The sequence below is a fragment of the Leopardus geoffroyi genome, chromosome C3, assembly GCF_018350155.1.
Source record: "Leopardus geoffroyi isolate Oge1 chromosome C3, O.geoffroyi_Oge1_pat1.0, whole genome shotgun sequence".
Lineage (NCBI taxonomy): Eukaryota > Metazoa > Chordata > Mammalia > Carnivora > Felidae > Leopardus > Leopardus geoffroyi.
This window is the reverse complement of record NC_059338.1, coordinates 129,179,871-129,204,184: the sequence shown is the minus strand read 5'-3', so window position 1 is coordinate 129,204,184 and position 24,314 is coordinate 129,179,871. Positions and strand designations below refer to the sequence as shown.

At 37.0% G+C, this 24,314-nt stretch overlaps 1 pseudogene; it reads right to left on the bottom strand.

The window, feature by feature from the left end:
• The window catches only part of LOC123586639, a 103,533-nt pseudogene extending 80,922 nt beyond the window's left edge, over window positions 1–22,611 (bottom strand).
• Between the last annotated feature and the right edge of the window lie 1,703 nt (window positions 22,612–24,314).

Below are 24,314 nucleotides of genomic sequence, written 5' to 3'. Positions count from 1 at the left end.
TAACTGCCAGAAACACATATACACCCACATTCAGATAGACCCTCATGCTAACAACAAATAAAGCAGTTTTTTTTCTCACCTGTATTGTGGTAGTTTCACTTTGAGAACCTGAATATAATACTGCTTTGTAGTAAGGAGCAAGGTTTTCACAGAGAAGATGTCCTCTGAGTATTGCAGGATTTCTGGCAGAGATTTCTGCCTAATGGGAGAGAATATAGTGACAGGACAGTATTCTGTGGGGAAGAAGCACTATGCCCAAATGCTCTGAATTGCAAAAGCACAAAAGGATACATGTATTTAGCAAGGAGCTCTGACTTTCTATAACCCAGTCTATATATGAGAAGTCATGGAAAAAGACAGTGAAGAAGTTGTGTAAGTAAACAAGCAAACAAACAAGCAAAAAATGTAGGACTTGTGCCTAAAAGGCAATTAAATACCAGAGGTCTTTAAATGGACAGATGAATATAATCAGGTTGGTTTTTAAAAGGTAATTTGGACAATAATGTAGAGCAGGAGAAAGTAGGGCAAGACTGAAAACATTGAGAACATACTGGAAGTGGTTTCCATAGTATAGGTCAATGGTCCTCAACCTGGGGTGATTTTGTTCCCAGGGAACATTTGTCAGTGCCTGGAGAATATTGGAGGGGTAGTGTGCTAATGGAGTCTAGAGGGCAAGCTTGCTGCTGAACCCTAGAGTCTATAACATAGCCCCCAACAACAAAGATATACTGTGACTACAATGTCAGTGGTGCCTAGATTGAGAAAACCTGTTTTAAGTAAGGGTAGTAATGTATAGTATCACACTGAGGGTTTAATTTGTGCTTGATATAATGACTAATGATGTTGACACCTTTTCCTTTGCTTAGCTAATACTGTTGAGAATCTTTTCAACTTTTCATTGCTTTAATATGTCCTTTTTGGTGAAATCTCTTAAAATAATTTTTACATTTGGGAGGAGCTAAGATGGCTGTATAGTAGGAAGACCCTAGACACTCCTTGTCCCTCAAACACAGCCAGATAAATATCAAATCATTCTGAATACCCAATAAATCATTCTGATGACTGACAGAAAACCACACAAAGAAAGATAAAGAAAAGGCCACATCATGGAAGGTAGGAGGTGCGGAGGTATGGTTTGGGGGAGAAAGGAATCTCAGATGCTGCAGGGAAGAGGAAGCCCTGGTCACCAAGAGAGGGAGAAAGAGAGAAAAAAAATGAGCACACAAAGCCATTGACTGGGAAAATAAAAGGGGCTGATTTTTGTGAGTTTTTACAACCAGTGGCACTCAAAGACTAGAGTTCTGGACATTCATTGCATGGCTGGTGTGGAACCCTGAGGGTGTTGCAGTGCTCCTGTGGAGGAGGGCAGATAACCTGGGGGAAGATGGTGCAATCTGAGGGCTCCCTGGGACATATTGGGAGAGGCAGTTCCCCTTTCTTGGAGCACATCTGGAAGAGGTGGGATTGCCTCTCCAAGGACAAAAGAGATAGCAGGTGCCATTACATTCTCCTGCCCCTCAGCATAGGTGCAGAGACTCCTGCTGTTTGCTGCACTTTACTCCAAACTCCGTGCCTCTGAGCTTTGGTGTGACTGCCCTTTTGGGACAAACCTGCAGCTAGACCCTCCCCCAGAGGCCACACCAGGTCCCTAAAGTTTGGAGTTGTAAAACTCAGCCACCCTACCTAGGATAGAACTCAGGTGCACTGTGCTGCTGAGTGGGTAGACAGCCTGGACACAGACAATGTGAAGGCAGGTATCTGAGGGATGCCTGGGGCACACAAGGGGAGGCTGTTCACTCTTATGGGAGGGCTTTGCAAACGGTGGCAGGTGCAAACTCTACTCTCCAAGGACCAGAGAGGGCACTGGTGCCATTTCTCTCCGTTGCCCCTCAGCATAAACCAAATTCAGTAAGCAGTTCAGCACCAACAGTGATGGCTTAAGCCACTTCTTACACCAAGCCCTGCCCAACCCCCTGCATTCTGCAGGTGCTGCTTTTCTCGGGCAAGTGTGTCTGAGAACCAGAGCAGTGGGTGCCTCCCTAGAAGACTAGCACAAACCCCTCTGCATGTACCACATCTACTAACCATAGGGTTCTGGAAAGATTCAGCTCTAGTGGAAATGGCATCAGGTCTCTTCACAAGCAGATCAGTGCATATCTAGTTAAAACTCACCACACTCTGGCCAAGGTTCAAACACTCCCTGCTGCAGGCAAGGAGAAACTGCAGATCACTGACCTGAGAGAAAGGGCAGTCAAAACACAGCAGCAGAGTGCGCATAGCATACACCAGAGACACTTCCTGAAGCGCAAGTCCCTAGACAGTATCTAACCTCCTCTTTACAAAGCAATTACTCAAGAGCAGGAATCATAACAGGCTTACCTAACACAAAGAAAACAGAGATCTAAGCAAAATGTCCAGATGGAGGAATTCATCCCAAAAGAAAGAACAAGAAGAGTTCATGGCCAGGGACCTAATCAAGACAGAGATAAGTAATATGCCTTATCCAGAATTTAAAGCAACAATAATAGGGATACCAGCTGGGATTGAGGAAAGCATAGAAGTCACCAGGGAGTCACTTACTGCAGAGATAAAAAACCTAAAAGCTAATCAGGCCTAAATGAGAAATGCAATAACTGAGATTTGAAACCAGTTGGATGTAATGACCACAAGGATGGAAGAACCAGAGTAATGTATAAGTGATATAGAAGAAAAAATTATGGAAATTTATGAAGCTATAAAGAAGAGGGAAAGAAAGATATTAGATCAAAATGTAGGCTTATGGAACTAGCTGACTCCATAAAGCATAATAACATTCTTACATAGAAGTCCCATAAGAAGAAGAGAGGGAAAATGGGGCAGAAAGTTTATTTGAGAAAATTATAGCCGAAAACTTCCCTAATCTAGGGAAGGAAACAGACATCCAAATCCAGGAGGCAAAGAAAACTCCCATCACAATCAACAAAGCAGGCCAACGCCAAGACATATTATAGTTAAATTTGCAAAATAGATTAAAAAAAAGTCTAAAAGCAGCAAAACAAAAGAAATCCATAACTTACAAAGGAAGACAAATAAGATTAGCAGCAGACATCTCCACAGAAACTTGGCAGGTTAGAAGGGAGTGGCATGATACATTCAGCGTGGTGACTGGGAAAAATATGCAGCCAAGCATACTCTATCCAGCAAGGCTGTATTCAAAATAGAAAGAGAGATAAAGAGTTGCCCAGACAAACAAAAACTAAAGGAATTTATGACCACTAAACCAGCCCTGCAAGAAATGTTAAAGAGGACTCTTTGAGTGGGAAAGAAAAGCAACAAAGACTAGAAAGGAACAGAGGAATCTCCAGAAAGAATGACAAAGCAAGTAATAAAATGGTACTAAATTCATATCTGTCAATAAGCACTCTGAATGCAAATGGACTAAATGCTCTAATAAAATTCATAGGGTGTCATAATGGATAAAAATAACAAAACCCATCTATTTGCTGCCTATGAGAGACTCATTTTAGACCTATAGACACCTGCAGACTGGAAGTGAGGGGGTAGAGAACCATTTATCATGCTAATGGATGTCAAAAGAAAGCCAGAATAGCAATACTTCTATCACACAAACTAGATTTTAAGCCAAAGAGGTGAAGAAAGGTTTTATATCATAATAAAGCGGTCTATCCAATAAGAAGATCTAACAAGTGTAAATATTTGGGTACTCCCCCAATTTGGGATGGCTTTAATGACACACTGGATCAGATAGACTTGACAGATATATTCAGAACACTTCATCCTGAAGCAGCAAAATACGCATTCTTTTTGAGTGAACATGGGACATTCTCTAGAATAGTTCACATAGTAGGTCTCAACAAGTACAAATATTTGAGATTGTACCATGCATAATTTTGGATCGAAACACTATGAAACTTGCAGCCAACCACAAGAAAAAAAGTTAGAAAGACCACATGCTACTAAAGAATGAATGAGTCAACCAGGAAATTAAAGAAGAAATAAAAAAAAAATATGGAAGCAAATGATAATGAAAATACAACTGTCCAAAACCTTTGGGATGCAGCAAAAGTAGTTATAAGAGGGGAGTATATAGCAATAAAGGTCTATCTCAAGAAGAAAAAAAAATCTCAAATACGTAACCTAACCTAATACCTAAAAGAGCTAGAAAAAGAACAACAAATGAAGCCTAAAGCCAGCAGGACAAGGGTAATAATAAATATTTGAACAGAAATAAATAATACAGAAACAAACATCAACCAAAAAAGCAGTAGAAAAGATCAATGAAATCAGGAGTCGGATTTTGAAAGAATTAATAAAACTGATAACCCCCTAGCCAAACTTCTCAAAAAGAAAAAAGAAAGGACATAAATAACTGAAATCAGAAATTAAAGGGGAGGGATCAAAACCAACACCACAGAAATAAAAACAGAGTATTATGAAAAATTATATGTCAACAAGTTGGGCAATCTGGGAGAAATGGACAAATTCCTAGAAGCATATAAACTACTAAAATTGAAACAGGAAGAAGTAGAAAATTTGAACAGACCCATAACAAAGAAATAGAATCAGTAATCAAAAATCTCCCAACAAACAAAAGTTCAGGGGCAGATGGCTTCCCAATGGAATTCTACCAAACATTTAAAGAGTTAATATTTATTCATTGCAAACTGTTACAAAAAATAGAAATGGAAGGAAAGCTTCCAAATTCATGCTATGAGACCAGCATAACCTTGATTACAAAACCAGTCAAAGACCCCACTAAAAAGGAGAATTACAGGCCAATATCCCTGGTGAACATGGATGCAAAAATTTTCAACAAAATACTAGCATATTGAATCCAATGCTACATTAAAAAAATCATTCACACAATCAAGTGGGATTTACTCCTAGGTTGCAAGGGTAGTTCAGTATTACAAATGAATCAATATAATATACCACATTAATTAAAGAAAGGATAAGAACCATTGACCTTCTGTATAGATGCATAAGAAGCATTTAATAAAATACAGCATCCATTCTTTATAAAAACCCTGACCAAAATAGGGATAGAGGGAATGTACCTTAACATCATAAAAGCCATATATGAAAGACCCACAGCTAATATCATCCTAAATGGGGAAAAACTGAGAGTGTTTCCTCTAAAGTCAGGAAGAAGAGCAGAATGTCCACTCTCAACCATTGTTATTTAACATAGTACTGGAAATGCTAGCCTTAGCAATTAGACAAGAAAAATAAAAGGCACCCGTATCAGCAAGGAAGATGTCAAACTTTCCACTATTGTAGAAGACATCACACTTTATGTAGAAAACCATTTCAAAGTGGATGAAATACCTAAATATGAGACAGGAAACCAGAAAAATCCTAGAGTTGAACACAAGCAGCAACCTCTTTGACATTGACCCTGGCAACTTCTTAACCAGACATTTCTCCTGAGTCAAGGTAAATAAAAGCAAAAAAGAAATATTGGAACTTCATCAAGATAAAAAAAAAAAAAAAAACTTCGGCACAGTGAAGGAAACAATCAACACACCTATTGTTTTGTCTTTCTGAAGGCAACCTTCATAATGGGAAAAGATATTTGCAAATGACATATCTGATAAAGGTTTGATATCCAAAATCTATAAAGAACTTGTCAAACTCAACACCCAAAAAACGCATACTCCAGTGAAGAAATGAACAGAAAACATGAAGATATTTTTCCAAATAAGATATTCAGATGGCCAGTAGACACATGAAAAAATACTCGACCTCACTCATCATGAGGGAAATACAAATCAAAACTACAATGAGATACTACCTCACACCTGTCATAATGGCTAAAATTAACAACACAGGAAACAATAGATGTTGTCAAGGATGCAGAGAAAGGGGAACCCTCTTACACTGTGGGTGGGAATGCAAACTGGTGTAGTCACTCTGGAAAACAGTATGGAGTTTCCTCAAAAAGTTAAAAATAGAACTACCCTACAATTGCATTAGTAGGTATTTACCCAAAGAATACAAAAATACTAATTTGGAGGGACACAAGCACCCCAGTGTTTATAGCAGCAAAATGTTTATAGCAGCAGGAGCCAAATTATGGAAAGAGCCCAAATAGCTCATTGGATGAAGAATAGATAAAGAAGATGTGGTGTGTGTGTGTGTGTGTGTGTGTGTGTGTACATATTCAGCCCCCAGAAAGAATGAAATCTTGCCATTTGCAGTGATGTGGATGGAGCTAGAGAGTATTATGCTAAGCTAAATTGGTCAGTCAGAGAAAGACATATACCATATGATTTCATTCATGTGGAATTTAAGATGGAACAGATGAACATGGGAAAATAAAAAAAAAGAGACAAGCAAACCAAGAAACAGACTCTTAACTATAGAGAACAAACTGGGAGTTGCTGGAGGGGAAATGGGGGGGGGATGGGTTAAATAAGTGATGGGTATTATTCAGGGCATTTGTAATATGCACTGGGTGTTGTACATAAGTGATGCATCACCAAATTCTACTTCTGAAACTAATATTACCCTTCATGTTAACTAACTGGAATTTAAATAACTTGAAACAAAGAAAAAATAATTTGTACATTAAAGAAATTCAGGTTGGGGGGCCTGGGTGGCTCAGTTGGCTAAATGTCTATCTTGAGTTCGGCTCAGTCATGATCTCATGGTCATGAGATGGAGGGCTCTGTGTGGGTGTGGGGCCTGCTTGAGATTCTCTCTCTCCTTCTCTCTCTGCCCCTCCCCTGCCTATCTCTCTCTCTCTAAAACAAAAAAGAAATTCAGGTTATTTTTTATTTTTACACTTTGAGAAATCCTTACATTTTTAGGTTTTACATGTAAATCATTGGTATGTTTTGAACTCATGTTTCTGTATGGTACATGCATGTATCAAAGTTTTTGTTTTGTTTTTTTTTTGATATAGGTATCTAATTATTCCAGCAAAATTTGTTGAAAAGACTATATAGAAAACTTTTGCTACCTATAGGTGTGTCTATTTCTGGACCTCCTCTTCTGCTTCATTGATCTATTTGTCTGTCTTTATGCCTGTAGCACATAGTCTTGATTTTATGGCATTATAATAAATCAACATCAGATAGTGAATCTCCTCCAATTTTATTCTTCTTTCAAAGTTGTCTCTTCAGTCCTTCACATTTTCTTATGAATTTTATTTTATTTTATTTTATTTTTAACATGAAATTATTGTCAAATTGGTTTCCATACAACACCCAGTGCTCATCCTAACAGGTGCCCTCCTCAATACCCATCACCCACCCACCCCTCCCTCCCACCCCCCATAAACCCTCAGTTTGTTCTCAGTTTTTAAGAGTCTCTTATGTTTTGGCTCCCTCCCTCTCTAACCATTTTTTTTCTTCCCCTCCCCCATGGTCTTCTGTTAAATTTCTCAGGATCCACATAAGAGTGAAAACATATGGAATCTGTCCTTCTCTGTATGACTTATTTCACTTAGCATAACACTCTCCAGTTCCATCCATGTTGCTACAAAAGGCCATATTTCATTCTTTCTCATTGGCACATAGTATTCCATTGTGTATATAAACCACAATTTCTTTGTCCATTCATCAGTTGATGGACATTTAGGCTCTTTCCATAATTTAGCTATTGTTGAGAGTGCTGCTATAAACATTGGGGTACAAGTGTCCCTATGCATCAGTACTCCCGTATCCCTTGGGTAAATTCCTATCAGTGCTATTCCTGGGTCATAGGGTAGGTCTATTTTTAATTTTTTGAGGAACCTCCACACTGTTTTCCAGAGCGGCTGCACCAGTTTGTATTCCCACCAAGAGTGCAAGAGGGTTCCCGTTTCTCCACATCCTATCCAGCATCTATAGTCTCCTGTTTTGTTCATTTTGGCCACTCTGACTGGCGTGAGGTGATATCTGAGTGTGGTTTTGATTTGTATTTCCCTGATGAGGAGCGACGTTGAGCATCTTTTCATGTGCCTGTTGGCCATCCGGATGTCTTCTTTAGAGAAGTGTCTATTCATGTTTTCTGCCCATTTCTTCACTGGATTATTTGTTTTTCGGGTGTGGAGTTTGGTGAGTTCTTTATAGATTTTGGATACTAGCCCTTTGTCCGATATGTCATTTGCAAATATCTTTTCCCATTCCGTTGGTTGCCTTTTAGTTTTGTTGGTTGTTTCCTTTGCTGTGCAGAAGCTTTTTATCTTCATGAGGTCCCAATAGTTCATTTTTGCTTTTAATTCCCTTGCCTTTGGGGATGTGTCAAGTAAGAAATTGATGTGGCTGAGGTCAGAGAGGTTTTTTCCTGCTTTCTCCTCTAGGGTTTTGATGGTTTCCTGTCTCACATTCAGGTCCTTTATCCATTTTGAGTTTATTTTTGTGAATGGTGTAAGAAAGTGGTCTAGTTTCATCCTTCTGCATGTTGCTGTCCAGTTCTCCCAGCACCGTTTGTTAAAGAGACTGTCTTTTTTCCATTGGATATTCTTTCCTGCTTTGTCAAAGATTAGTTGGCAATACTTCTGTGTTCCAATTCTGGAGTCTCTGTTCTATTCCATTGGTCTATGTGTCTGTTTTTGTGCCAATACCATGCTGTCTTAATGATTACAGCTTTGTAGTAGAGGCTAAAGTCTGGGATTGTGATGCCTCCAGCTTTGGTCTTCTTCAATATTACTTTGGCTATTCAGGGTCTTTTGTGGTTCCATACAAATTTTAGGATTGTTTGTTTTAGCTTTGAGAATAATGCTGGTGCAATTTGATTGGGATTGCATTGAATGTGTAGATAGCTTTGGGTAGTATTGACATTTTGACAATATTTATTCCTCCAATCCATGAGCATGGAATAATTTTTCTTGTGACAATGGATTCTATGTTTCAGCTTCTTTGAATGTCTCATAATTTTTATTAGATTGCAGACATTGTCATTTTTACTTATTGAGTGCTGTGTTTATATGTCTATAAATATTTTTGTGTTTTGTTCCTGAAATACATTAAGGTAACTTGGAAGTAATTTGGTTCTTTTGGGTCTTGCTTGTAAGCTTTGTTATTCAGGCCTGGAGCAATGTTTATTTTTGGTTAGTGGTTCTCAATTACAGGTGATTTTGGCCTGCAAAGTATATACTTGTTATATCTGGAGACATTCTTTATTTTCACTACTAGGTGATGGTAGTAGAGGTAGAGTGCTTCTAGAATCTAGTTGATAGAGGCCAGTGATGCTGCTGAACATAGTACAGTACAAAGGATAGCTTCTCCTAATTCAATAAAAAACTATACAGATCAAAATGTCGGTAGTGCTGAGACTGAAAACCCTGGCCTACAAAAATGATGATGAGTTTGTGCATTAAGGAATAGGAATGATAAGGAGAAGAGAAGCCCAAACTGAGAATCATTTCTGAGGTCAAATAAAAAGAATTTGAATCCCAACTACATGAATATTAAGAGAGAAGTCAGTGGTGAAAAAAAGTAAAGTGGATGCTTATGATTCCATTAATTTGGATCAAGAACAGTGAGAAAGAAGACTTTAGAGAAAATTAAGGGCCGCTTCTAAAATTGAAAAGACAGAAAATTGTTTCCTCTTCTGGTAGATTTGATGAATGTGGAAGAAAGCTAACAGAACTTTCGGTCATCACATTTGTAACACTTGACGATTGCAAGCTACTGTACAACTCAGAAAATATTTGTGAAAATTAAGTAGAAAATCTTTTAAATTAAGTTTAAAATTTATTTGATTTTTGTTTCTTGATGCATGATTTATTGTTATATCACATTGTTGACTCAAACATAATATCAGGACTTGTTGAGATCAAGGTTTCTGTTCCAACATACAAGGTTCATATATCCCTGATCTTCTTGCATACCCTTCCCCAGTTGACGGAATGGTGAGACAGCACTGTCTTACTACTAAATTGTCATGTGTAACTTCTTTCCACATTCCCATCTGTCTGTGTATTATCAGCATGTGAATGTAAGAAAGTCATAGAAATAAGATAAATATTTACTACAGCTAAATATAAAGCTATCCCAATAAAATATTTAGGGGAAATTCTTTCCCAGAGGAAATATCATGAAATAATGTTGGACCTATTAAGTTCAAGTTTATCTAGCCTGGAAATATTCATTAAGAAGAGGAATGTAGATATTGAGTTTGGAAGAAAGGGTAAGGCTAGGGATATAGCTAACATATACATGGAGGCTTGGCAATAGAAAAGAACATGGAAAGTGTGCAAAGCAAGAAATAGAATGGAAAGAAATGGAGGAAAAGAAATCTGAGAAAATGTAATGTAACACAAGAAGGTTTTATAATGTGAGAGTTCATACAATCAAAGGGGAGTTCATATAATCCCCTTTCTACAGACTCTCAAATAGTATAACCTTAAGTTTCTTATGTCTTAAATCAGGGACAAAAAAAGAGATTTAAATAGCTTTCTGATATATTTGTAAATATGAACATCATGTGAATGAAAACTTGGTAAAGTAGAAAAAGGCTACAAATTTTTATAATAGATTATTTTACAGGGGCATATAGGAAAACTTAACATGATATGAAGTAATTATTGCACAGTGATTTTAATTTTTTAATTTTTTTTTAACGTTTATTTATTTTTGAGACAGAGAGAGACAGAGCATGAACGGGGGAGGGTCAGAGAGAGAGGGAGACACAGAATCTGAAACAGGCTCCAGGCTCTGAGCCATCAGCACAGAGCCTGACGCGGGGCTTGAACTCATGAACCGCGAGATCATGACCTGGGCCGAAGTCAGACACTTAACCGACTGAGCCACCCAGGTGCCCCCACAGTGATTTTAATGAACCATTTTCTTTTGGTATAGTTTTGTTCTCAGTCTACTGAGAGAAACAGTACATATTTGGGGTTGAAATTGGCACCAAACATCAAGATGACTTACATATCTTCATTCTTGCAATTAGGCATAAACTCTTCTAGAATTCCTTGCAGTATTCACTGTGACATTTTTTTTTTAATTTTTTGTAAATTTTATTCATTTTTTGAGAGAGAGACAGAGCATGAGCAGGGGAGGAGCAGAGAGAGAAGGAGACACTGAATCCGAAGCAGGCTTCAGGCTCTGAACCGATAGCACAGGGACCAACGCGGGGCTCAAACTCACAAACTGTGACCTAAGCCAAAGTCGGACGTTTAACCAACTGAGCCACCCAGGCGCCCCTATTCACTGTGACATTGTAATAACTGCCATGTAAAGAACAAATAATAACTACTAGTTGACTCTTGGACAGCAGGTTGTCACTGAAACTCCCAACAACTGAAGAGTCCCATAAGCATACTATCCATCTCCTTTCTCCCTTCAGTTTGACAGTTTCTGATTTCTTAGTTAATAAATGTTGTTTTCCCTCCACATCTAGGAGTTGTTTGTTCTCTAAAGCAGAGAACAAAGGTTAAAGAAATAGTTATATTATGAAATACTAAGATTTATTTTCCATCTGCCTGCTCACTTGTGTTTCTTCATTAATTAAGTCTATGAAGAAAAGTGTTATTCAGAGTGTGAAATATCATTACTGAGAAATAGTTCTGAGAAAACTGATATTTTGTGGGTTCACCCAGAATTTTCAAATATTTTAGAGTAGACTTGGTAGTAAGCTTATGTCTGGACTTCTATTAAAAATCAAATATTAAGCACAATTTGAAGAACATTGTGTTCTTTCGTCATATTTTCAGAAATGTCTACTTAAGAAAATTAACATTTGTTTGACTTTAGAGTATATGTTTTCCTAAACTGAGCATATTTTATACAATAAGTATGAAACTTCATACACCACAAGTTATAAGGGTTCTGATATGCACTAGTAATAATGATGCAAAAACTATAAATAATGTTTTTAATGGTATTCACAAAGTAAAATACATTAAAAACATGGAGAAATATATGGGCTTGATAACATTCATTCATTCATCCACTCATTCTTGAATTTATTCATTCAAAATATTTACTGATTATCTGCTGTTTCAGCAGCTCTGGGTATAAAATGGTGAACAGGTGAGCCATTAAGGAAATCAGAAACTAGTGGAAAGGGGAAAGATATGTAGATGATGATCACTCCACAACAGTATTGTTTTGCCTATTCTGTTATATAAAGAGTCCTTTAATAAAAGAGAGCCAAAGCACAGTGTTCGTAATTTAACCTATATCTTGATGGATCCTATCCCAGTATAACCTGTATTTGTTCTTTAATGCATTACAGGTGTGCTACAATATTCTGTTGTCAATGACAGCATCTTATTTTTCAGAGAAACGTATATTTTCCATGGCATCTATCTATCTATCTATCTATCTATCTATCTATCTTTATTTGTTTGTTTGTTTATTTATTTATTTATTTATTTATTTATTATTTACACAAGTTTTTGAGAAAACTTGTGTGAGCACATGCAATAGGGATAAAACATAACCTTCTTTATTATCCAGTATATTGTGAATGAGAAAGAAGTTAAGGCAGCTGGGCTGTGATCCATCTGCTCCCTTTTCCAGAAGGATGCTCCTGGGGCGGTGGTGGGGAACCAGGGGAGAAAGTAGCCGACTTGGCCCAGTCTCCTTTTCAGCTGCACCTCTGAGTAAAACAAACAAACAGGTGAAATTTCTTAAAGAAAAAGAGCTATTTGTAGAATGATCATAGCAGAATGTCCCTGGCTAAAAATTACTGATGGTAGATAAACCTGAAGTCTATGAGTTTATGAAAGCATAGGTCTCCAGGAAATGTCATATAAGCTATACAACTCTATGGATTATAAAATGGAGATGTTTTATAACTTAAATGTTTTCTGATGAGTAAAGGAAACCTCGCCTCACACTTGGAGACCTCATCTATGATTCAGGGCCAAGGAGTATGTACCTTAGGTAGGAAAAAAAGAACACCGGGGGACAAACAAGATGTCCCAGATATGTCTTTATTTCACTTATGCTTCTTAAGGATCTATATCCTTGGGATTATTAGGTCTTACAAGGGAGCAGAATTAGGAGACCAGAAAATGTCAGTGTATAAAATATTGGTGGATACACAACGGGCACGATGATCTGCAGGCCAGATGGTTCTCTATCTTCTTTCTAATATCAGAGCACTTTAAGATGCCCAGTTATAGGGATAGGGTCTTTATATCAGCAACAATAAAATTTTTTAAAAGGTGCAAAGGATGGGGGCGCCTGGGTGGCTCAGTCAGTTAAGCGTCCGACTCTTGGTTTTGGCTCAGGTCATGATCTCACAGTGGGTGAGTTCGAGCCCCGCAATGGGCTCTGTGCTGGCAGCGCGAAGCCCGCCTGGGAGTCTCTCTCTCTCACTCCATCTCTGCCCCTCCCCTATTCATGCTATCTCTGTCTCTCTCTAAAATAAATAAATAAACTTAAAGAAAAGGTTCAATGGTTCAAATGTGATGGAAAGTAGCCAAATTGCAAATAGTTTCAAATTACGTTAATAATCTTTTGGCCAAATTACTAATCAATAATTTAGACCAGAGTGTTGGGTAGCTATTAACCTATGAGACAAATATGGCCCACTGTCTATTTTTTTTAATAAAGTTTTGTTGGCTTATAGTGTTTTGTTTGCATATTGACTATGATTGCTTTCACAGTACAGTGGCAGAGTTGTGGTAAGTGCAACAGGGACCATATGGGGCCCACAAAGCCTATAATATTTACTGTCTGGCTTAACCCTGATTAAGTCTCCATTTTATATCACAATGTATTATAATAAAAACAAGAATTCATTCATGTTTATAGAGATCTTTATAATTTGTTAAAAATTTTGCCATAATTTAACTATATCTTTTTAGGTAGGTGAGGATGATTTTATTATTCTTCCAATTTAATAATGTGGTAACTTCACTTACATCAGTGTATTCATATTCTTTGAACTAATGATTATGTTTTGGGGTATATGTCTTTAAAAATAAAAATACAGAAAAATCATTAGTATGCAATTATTAAATATAATGCCATTTTCAGTGGTTAACAAATGGAAGACAGTTGTTAATTATGACATAAGTACTGGACTGAATGTTATGTAATCATTAACTATTTTAATTAGGAGAAATATTCAGTAATGGAAAAAGTCTATTATGCATGTTACACAAAACAAGTAGACATCAAAGTGGTGTGCATTATGAATATAATTAGGTATAGAGGCATGTTTAAAGGACAAAGGAAATACATAAGACTATAATAATTATGTTAGAGTAATACTATGATAATCTTTGAATGTGTTTGATGTGTCTAGGCTGTAGTCCCAAATTATTTAATCAAACACAAACCTAGGCGTGGCTGTGAAGGCGTTTTGTAGGTGTTATTAAAATCCATAATCAGTTGACTTTAAGTAAGAAAGATTATCCTAGATAACCTGGGCAGGATCGATTAAATCTTTTGAGAAGCCTTAAAAATAGAGCTCAGGCTTCCTTGATGAAAAGCAAAGTCCATTTCAGCATTTTCAGCTTTATAAGAGTTGGAGCCTGCCCTTCCTTAAGTCTTGTACTTTGGATTTTAGACTTATCTAGCAGCCCTCACCATCTTGTAAGTCAGTTATTTGTAATAAATACTTCAATATATATCTCTTGCTCATTCTACTGCTCTGATTGAACCTTGACTGATACAGATTTTGGTAACTGGAAGTAGACCATTGCTGTGACAAATCCCTCAAAATATGGAAGTGAGTTTGGAATTGCATAATAGGTGGACACTGAGGAATTTTGAGAAGTATGATTGAAAAAGCCCACATTGGGCACCTCTGTGGCTAAATCTGTTAAGCCTCCTCCTCTTGATTTTGGCTCAGGTCAAGATCTCACAATTTGTGAGATCAAGCCCAGCATCAGGCTGTGAACATGGAGCCTGTTTGGAATTATCTTTCTCCCTCTCTTTCTGCCCCACCCCCACTCACACTCTCTTTCTCTCTCAAAATAAATAAGCTTTAAAAAAAAGAAAAAAACCTACATTGCCTTGAACAGACTGTTAGTGGGTGTTAGCAGCTCTCTTAGAACGAAGCAAGGGAATACATAAATCATCGGAAACAAAACAAAATATTTGTAGAAATATGGACATGGAAGGAGCTGCTAATAAGGGCTAAGGTGAAAAAGAGAAACTTATTATTGGAAACTAAAGAAAAGGAAGTCCTTGCTGTATAATGGCGGAGAGCTTAGCTGAATTGTGTTCTTTAGTTATGTGGAAGAAATCCTTGTCTTTCTAGACTGCACAAGATGTGAAAATCAGGTTTGTTGTCAGGAAAGTATGCTCTTAAATGAAAGCCGAGGGTGTGGCTGGAAAACTTTTATTTAGTGGATCAGAAGGATAAAAAGGTCAGAGTATTCAGTTACATAGAGGGCTCTTTGAAGAGATTAGGCATGTGATTCATTGGTCTTCTTGGCCATATCAGCAGAAGCCAGGAATGATTATCCAAGAGGAACGTGGAGAACTCTTGTCTCGAAAGAATTCTCATAACATAAATGGGAGAGCCACAAATTTCTTGACAATGTTATACCAGCAGAAAACACTGCCACCTTGGTTTAAAAGGGATATACCCAACAGGTTAATAAAACAAATGAACTGAAAACATGTTCTACCTTTGAAGAGCAAGAAAGAATGATACCTAAGGCAGAATCAGGAGCCCAGAAAGTGGAATCACAAGGCACAGAGGATTATTTCCAAGACTTGAAACCAAATGGAGCTCTCCCAGATGATATAGAAATTGATACCAAATTGGGACCAGTAACACTTTTTAAACAATTTGTCTCCCCTTTTACCTGAGAATGTCTATAAAATGTTATCCCGTATCTGCACACCATTTTATTATGTATGCAAATAACTTGTTTCTTGAGTTTCACTGGTTCACAGCTGGAGATGCATTGTGACTAAGGATGAATTATATCCAGAACCTCAGCCAAAGCTGATTTAGATAATGAGAGTGGGGCTTTTGAACTGATGATATTTAGATAACATATTTGAACTTTGAGTTGATGCTATAATTGATTGAGACTTTGGAGAATATTAAAATGAATTTAATATATTTTGAATTTGAGATAGATGTAACTATTTCAGGGCCAGAGGGTAAGCTGTGAGGGGCAGAATAATGCTCTCACCTCAAAGATATGCATATTCTAATGCTGAGACTCTGAATAAGTAGCAAGGGGGGGAATAAAGTGGTAGATATAACTGAGGTTTCTAGTCAGCAGGAACATTAAGATAAAGAGATTGTTCTGGGTTATCTAAAATAATCCAATAATGCAATTCCAACAGAACTTTAGTGTCCGAGTAATGCAATGAGAAAAAGATTCAGCTGACCACCGTTGGTTTGGAAGATGGAAGGGGGTAACTGTAGAAGTGGAAAAGGCAACAAACAAACAAACAAAAAACCTAAAGTCATTCTTCCTTAGAGCTTCCAGAAAGTAATGTGATCCTGCTAACACTTCAATTTTAGTTCAGTGAGATTCATTTCAGACTATGACCTGCAAGCCAAAACATGATAAATTTTCGTGTTGTTTTAAGCCACTAAATTTATGATCATTTTTATAGCAGTAATAGGAATGGAAAACACAGATTTAGAGGTAAAATTTTTCTTCCCCTTTCCCCCAAATTCTCTGCACTGTCTATATTATATTTGCAATTGAAAATACTATTTTTTCTCAGTTTCGGAAAAGATTGGACATGCTCCCAATATTCCGAAGATATTAGATAGAAGAGCAAGAATTTAAACCTATGACTCCTAAGTCGTATATGCTATCTACTGTACCACCCACACTGACCTAAATATGATTAAACGGTGAAAAAAAAAAAATAAAGAGGATATAGCCTGGATGTCATTTTGTAGATTTATACATTCAGCCAGTAATGATTATGCTTCTTCCAGGGGCCTGCTTTATAGAAAACATTGAACATACAAATCTAACAAGAGGGTGCCTGCTCTAGACAAGCTAAATGTTACAGTATATGACAATTTAAAAGTCTAAAGTTGCTGTGTTGTGAAAGTAATCTTTTGTCATGACAAAAATGCATGTGGGAGTCCAGAGAAATAAATTTTGATACATATGATGGATGGGATCATATTCTGAGAGCTAACATATCAGACACTTTCACATTGACTTAGTGTAAAAAATCACTAGAGATGTATTGGCTTGGGAGAACGGTCGTGAAATCATTTAAACAAGATTTCTCTAGTGTCTTTATAGAAAGAGATTCAAAAATGGAAACAGAGTAGGAGATGCCAATTAAAAAAAAAAAAAAAACTCTTATAGTAATTCGGATGCAGGGCCATGAGAGATTAACTCAATAAGTAGTGGTAAAAACAGAGGGAAAGGAATGAATATGAATATTTTTAAAAGAAATATTTATATATTTTCATAACTCTTTGACCTGATGAAAAGAAAGAAGAAATAATCATTGTGACTGTATATTTATAATCTATGAGGCATGAAATCACATCAGACCCAGCAATAGATCTAGTCTGTGTGTGTCAATGTCTAAAGTAGAAAAGGTCAGTCCAGTAGGGTTCTCTGAGATTAAATGAAAGCCTTTAAAGAGAAAAAAAAATGGTTTGGGGCTCAGGAACTGGCATCTACTCTGTGGTAGGTAACATTTGCAAGAAATGGAGTAAGGAACAGTCTGTGAAAAGGAAAATAAGATGCATCCCTAGGGGGTTGGGGAAGACAGTCTATGGGCGCAAAGTACCCAACGCTTGAAAGAAAAAATGGACCTGAGATTTAATCAATAGAAGATCCTAAGAGAATTTTCCAACAACCAACAGGCAGATAGAGCTAATAGTTTTGGGCAAGTGGGCTTTACCTCTGATATACCATAAGGCTGTCTGTCACCTGGCCCTGAATTCGTAGAGAATATGATTTGACTGTTACCATCACCTCATTATATGTCTAGCAAAATTACATCTATGGAATTGCATTATATGCCTTTGTAAAGAACCTAATGTTGTTTTTTATATAAATCTTTGAATTTCATAATGAAAAACCATGTATGTTCCTAAAATGTGACAGTCAGCAAATGTATTAGGATTCATATATAAATAATGTGTGATTCCTACTTTTAAAAAACTTAAAATCTAATTTTACTTATTTATACTCATTGATCAGAATCGAATGCATTGCTATATTTAAAAATCTGGTCTTGGGGAAGAAATTCCTAAATATTGAAAATTGGCTGAAAAGTGAATCTTAAGTGAATGCACTCATTTTTAATTAGGTCAATATTTGTATTTCAACGATAATGATTTAAATATAAATGAGGCCCCATTTTCTTGCTTTTTAGACAGAATGTAACTACTTTACAGTCAGAAGTCTGGTTTTAAAGAAAAATATGGCAGATGTTGTGTGCCCTCTAGTGGCCACAAGGTATATCTTTACATCTAGCCGGAAGTTCGTTTCAGTGGTTTTGTCCAGAGCATTCTTCCACATGCCAAACATACTAATTTTATTAACATCACATTTTAAATATTCCATTAATTCTTACTTTATCTTAACTGCAATAGTTCAAAGTCCAATTCTAACCTTTTAGTATATGGAAAACATATGCTAAAGATTTCCTAGAGAAAATTTTGTAACCACAGAAAATTTTGTAAAAGGCCACATCCAATAAATGCAAAAGAGAAAATATGCAAATTAAATTATCCCCCAAATAAGTATATAGCTCATATTGCCCATTGTGTTAATATGGACCAAAAGAAAAACTGAGAACATCTGGATACTAAACTGCTCTATTAGTCAGGGTTCTACAGAGAAACAGAACCAATGGGGTTTATAGAGAGATGTATTTTTATGGAATTGGTTCACATGATTGTGGAGGCTGGTGAGTCTGAAATCCATAGGGCAAACCAGAAGGCTGGAAATTTATGGAAGAGTTAATAATGCAGTCTAGAATTCAAAATCGGCAGGGTATGAGTTAATGGTGCAGTCTAGAATTCAAAATCTGCGGGGCAGGACAGCAGACTGAAAACTCAGGCAGGATTTTTATGCTGTAGCCTTAAGATAGAATTCCTTTTCTTGTTTGTTTGTTTTTTTTTAGCATTTTTTAAAATGTTTTATTTTATTTTATTTTCGAGAGAGACAGAGCGTAAGCAGGGGAGGGCAGAGAGAGAGAAAGACACAGAATCAGAAGCAGGCTCCAGACACCGAGCGTGCCTGTACAGAGCTAGATGTGGGGCTCAAACCCACGAACCGTGAGATCATGACCTGAGCCGAAGTCGGACGCTTAACCAACTGAGCCACCTAGGTGCCCCGACCTTTTCTTGTTTTTAAAGCCTTTAACTGTTGGCACACTTACATTATATAGGTTAATCTGCTTTACGTAAAATCCAGTGATTGTAAACATTAACCACGTTTGCAAATACCTTCACAACAACATCTAGACTAGTATTTGAACAAACAACTAGGCATTATAGCCTAGTCAAGTTGATACATAATAAAAACTGCTATCATTATCAAGAACCGTTTTAAGTGCTTTAAATGTATTAAACCATTTTTTTTTGTTTTCATCATAATTCAATGAGGCAGATGCTCTTTGTAACCCATTCAAAGTAAACTGAGGCGCATGTTGGTATAACAACTTGCCTAAGGGTCATAGTCAGTAAATGAGGGATTTGGGATTGAACCAGTGTCCTTGTTTTAAATACTAAACATTGATGTTTCAATGTATCTATATTACATTTTTTTCACAAAATATTTCAGGTACACACAAAAAAAAATAATATAGAATATTGAACACCCTGTGCTTCCCAGTCAGCTTTGTCAGATTTTACCTTCAAAGTCAGATTTGGCTTCATTATTTTTTTTATTTTTTAAAATAAATAAATCATTCAAGACACAGTTGAGGTCAGTTGCATATCTCTTCCTAATTCCGTAATTCACTCATCCCTTCAGAAGTACCCACTCTTCTGAATTTGGTTTTTATCATTTCTATGCATGTATTCTAGAAATTTTAAACACAGATTTATATTAATAAATATTACATTATATCCTTTTTCTTGTTTTCAGGTTTAACTAAATGGTTCAGTATGATTTACAAATTACAGTTTGTTGCGTTAAAAAACACATTTTGGGGATTTATGTATGCTGATACCTGAGGCTCTAATTCATTCATTTTAACCAGTTTAGTATTTATTGTCTGGATATATCACAACTTATTTCATTCTTTTGCTAATGGGCATTTGGGTTATTTCAAGATTTTCACAGTTGCAAATAATACAACAATTAGTATTCCATACAAGTGTTTATGTGTCTCCTGTGAGATTTTTCTCAGAGTATACTAAGAAGTTCAATGACTAGTGAGGAGGTAGGTTCTAAGGTGAGCTTCAAAGATTTTCCTTTCTCCAGTGTCCACACATTTGTATAACCCACTCCCCCACCTTGACTGAGCAACCCCCAAGATTTGCTTCTAATCAATAGGATATGGCAATCATTTCCATGATTCAGTTATGCTATATGACTATATCATAGCATACTAGAGCCAGACATTCTCCCTACAGGTGTCATGAAATCAGCAGTTATGTTGGAGAAGCCCATATGGCAAGAAACAGGAGACGGCCTCTAGGGTTTCAAGACTGCCTTTAACCAATAGCAAGCAAAAATTGGGATCTTTAGTTGTATAGACACAATGGATTGTTTTGGCAAACAACTTGAACTTGGAAGCTTATAGAAGGTAAAATATGTTCTCAAAGATGTTCGCATCCTAATCCTTGGACCCTGTGAATGTATTACTTTACATGGCAAAAGGACTTTGCAGGTGTTACAAAGGTAAAGACCTTCTGATGGGAAAAGCATCCTGGATTATCGAGGTGGACTCAATCTAATGATAGGAGATTTTAGAGCAGATAACTTTTCCTAACTTCTTCTTTTTAGTAGTTATGGAAAGAGGAGAAGAAGGATCAGAGAGATGCAACGTTGCTGGCTTGGAAGGTGGAGAAAGTACCACAAGGGATGTAGGCAGCCTCCAGAAGCTGACAAGGTAAACTAAAGTCCATAGTTGATATAACAGTCTGGTAAACTTTCCTTTTATTAACTGTAGCAAATATCTTTATCCTGAGTAAAGATCCTAATACCCCTGTCTTGATGGTAATAGTAAACTACTTGTTATAATGCACCTGGTGTATCTTTTTCCATCCATCCTTTTTTTTTTTTTCTTTTCAATAGGCTACTTTTTCGAGCAGTTTTAGGTTCACAGAAAAGTGAGTGAAAATTGTATAAAGTTTCTATATACCCTCTGTCCTCCCCTCCACAACCTCCCCTACTCTCAACATCCCCACCAGATAGGTACATTTGTTATAATTGGTGAACCTACATTGAAATGTCATTATCCCCAAAGTCCAAAGTTTATATTAAGGTTCACTCTTGATGTTGTACATTGTATGAGTTTTGACAAATGTGTAATGACATGTATCTATTGATAGAGTATAATGTATGTATACTATATATATTATTTACATATAAAATATATATTACAAGTATAAGTTATTACAACATAATTGCATACACACACAATATAATATAGTATTATTTCACTGCCCCCCAAATCCTCTGGGCTCTGTATGTTCACTGCTACCTCCCCACTAATGCTGGCAAGATCCCCAATGATCTTTTTACTGTCTCTGTAGTTTTGTGTCTTCCAGAATGTCATGTTGTTGGAATCATATAGTAGATAGCCCTTTCAAATTGGCTTATTTTACTTAGTAATTTGAATTTGTTTCTTCCATATTTTTTATAGCTTAGTAGCTCATTTTTTTTATGTTTGTTTATTTTCAGTTTTAACATTTCTATTTTTAAAATGCTTAAGAAATACATTTTTCATATCAAAGCATTTCATATTTGTGTTTAATTTTGAACATTTTCTCTATCACCTAAGTGGCTTCGCAGATAAGGAGATATTTGGGCTTACCAAGCAGTCACCAAAAAGGCTTCTAGTAGGATCTAGCCAATCAAATAATTTGTTTTAAAACAATCAATAGCACATATGTATATTTTTAAATAGCGTGTCTGTGTATATAATAGCAGTTTAATGTGTATTTCTAACATTGCATGATTCAAAACCAAGACTTTATGCTTTTCCATTTTTTAATGGATTAACAATAGAAACCTTCTGACATACAATTTTTGAAAGTTGTTGAAAAAGCAAAAGCTAGTTTTCAGTATCTCTATTCTTATGTCCAGATTCACCATGATACTGACACTGGACCGAAGAAGTGATTAAACACATTAGGTAGTAATTTATAATGTGTTATTTAAAGTCCAGGGGCGCCTGGGTGGCTCAGTCTGTTAAGCATCTGACTTCAGCTCAAGTTGTGATGTCATAGTGCATGAGTTCGAGCTCTGCGTCAGACTCTTTGCTGACAGCTCCGAGCCTGGAGCCTGCTTTCGATTCTATGTCTCCGTTTCTCTGTCCCCTCTGCCAGTCGTTCTCTCTCTCTCTCTCTCTCAAAACTAAATAAACATTAAAAAAAAAAAGTCCAAAGCTTTCTTAGAGGTTCTCTGAACCAGTGTGGGTACTTTTTTGTTGAAAATACATGATTAATCGTTTGTATCTATTTCACCTGTTTAAACCCAGTCTGCTTTAGTTCCCTGACCAATGGAATATAAAAGACCCATCCAGTGAACTTACATCTTGGTTCTGCTGAATCCTGATTTCCCACACTTACCTTGGTGGTCATGATCCAAAAATGAAGTATGTCCTGCCTCTGAGAAAATAGTCTGCAAGTTGTGCCTAGAAATCTCCATTCTCTCTCAAGGTTGTCTATGCTTTATCCTCTGCTGTGTCATATCTTGTACCTTTAGTAAAGCTTTATATTAATGTATGTTGGTTTATAACCTCCTTGGGAGCTTCCTGGGTGAAATCTAAAACTGGCCCCCATACTTGGAGGGCAAGGAGAGACCGAAGATAGGGGCAGGCCACTCCAGGTTGGTAGGTGGGAGTTTTAGTGAGCAAAGGGAACTTACATATAGGGCTTGTCTTGGGCAGCAGCAAGGTGAGTAGATCTTTGCACCTGCCCACCAAATCTTGAAAGTTATATGGAGGCCTCAACTGGGTTTATCACAGTGGGACTGTATACTTGCCAGATGGTCTCAGTGCCACATCACTATCTGAAGGCTATTATTTCTTAGGGGCAGCTTCTGGGAGTGGGGAAGGCAAGAAAAACCCACAATCCATAGATGGGGGTGTTGAAGAGCCTCTGATTGCTGGGGTGCACCTCATAGGTCAACTTGCAGTCATGTCTTCTTGATGACCTTCCCCAATAGTATACTCTGTGGCTACATGAGTTCTTTGAGTCACCTGACCCTGTGCAATTTGCTGTAGTTGGTGTTCCAGGCAGAATACTTGAAGTGGCCTTGGGTCTATAATTAAATGATGGATAAGGCTTAGTTTGGAGGAAAGGAAGATGAAATGGGATATGGAGGACCTTTGATGCCAGGCTAGCTCCCTCAGGTTGACTTTCAATTCAGTGGTATTGTGACCATTGACAGCAGGATAAACATGTCAACTTGGAAGTGGGTAGATCTGGAGCTGAAGGAAATACCCAAATGGATGAAAAAAGAAATTCAGACAGAAGGGAAGTCAGTCAAGAATTCTGTCCCTTGGCTGCTGTTAGCTGCTTTGGCAAAATGAGAGTCACTAAGAAAAAAACACGAGGCTTTTTGTCTGCCACGTTACCACCATTGATTCTGTCTGTAACAGGAAGGGACATGATGAAATCAGGGAGTAATATAAATACTTCTTTTGATCAGAATGTTATCCTGCCTAACTCATAATCACTAAAAAGATTATATAGGCTTTGAATGATGTAAGGGTAAAGGTGGGGCTCAAGAGATACCCCAAACCTGGAACATTGAAAGGGCTCAGACTGTCTACTTATTGCATAAATAGGGATATCTTAGCCTGTTGAACTGGTTGAGTCCAGAAGGCAGGGTTATGTGAAAATACCTTGAGAGGGGTAATAGTCCAATTGCACTCTTATATGAAGCTGAGTAATCCTGAGGGCACTGAAATGTTTAAAGTACAAGCACCTTAAGAATGATCATATGATGATGAAGTATATTCCAAATTTAGGCTTTTAACCCAAGAAATGATTTATGTGTAAATGGGACTCACATGCTTGGGATTCTTGTATGGCCCTCCTGTTGAGAGCATAAAAGCATGTGAGAGAAGCTGTCACAGATGTACTGGCTCAACTCCTAAAGAGTTAAGTGATGGGAAAAATACTATTCAGAGGAAAAAAGGTACTTTAAGATTATAAGGGATGGAAAAACCTTAGGACAATTAAACAGAGTGGGATATAGTTCATTAAAAATGTCATGAAAAAGGAATACGTTGCTGGAAAGATTATGTGGCCCATCAGCACCAACTCCAGAAGTTATA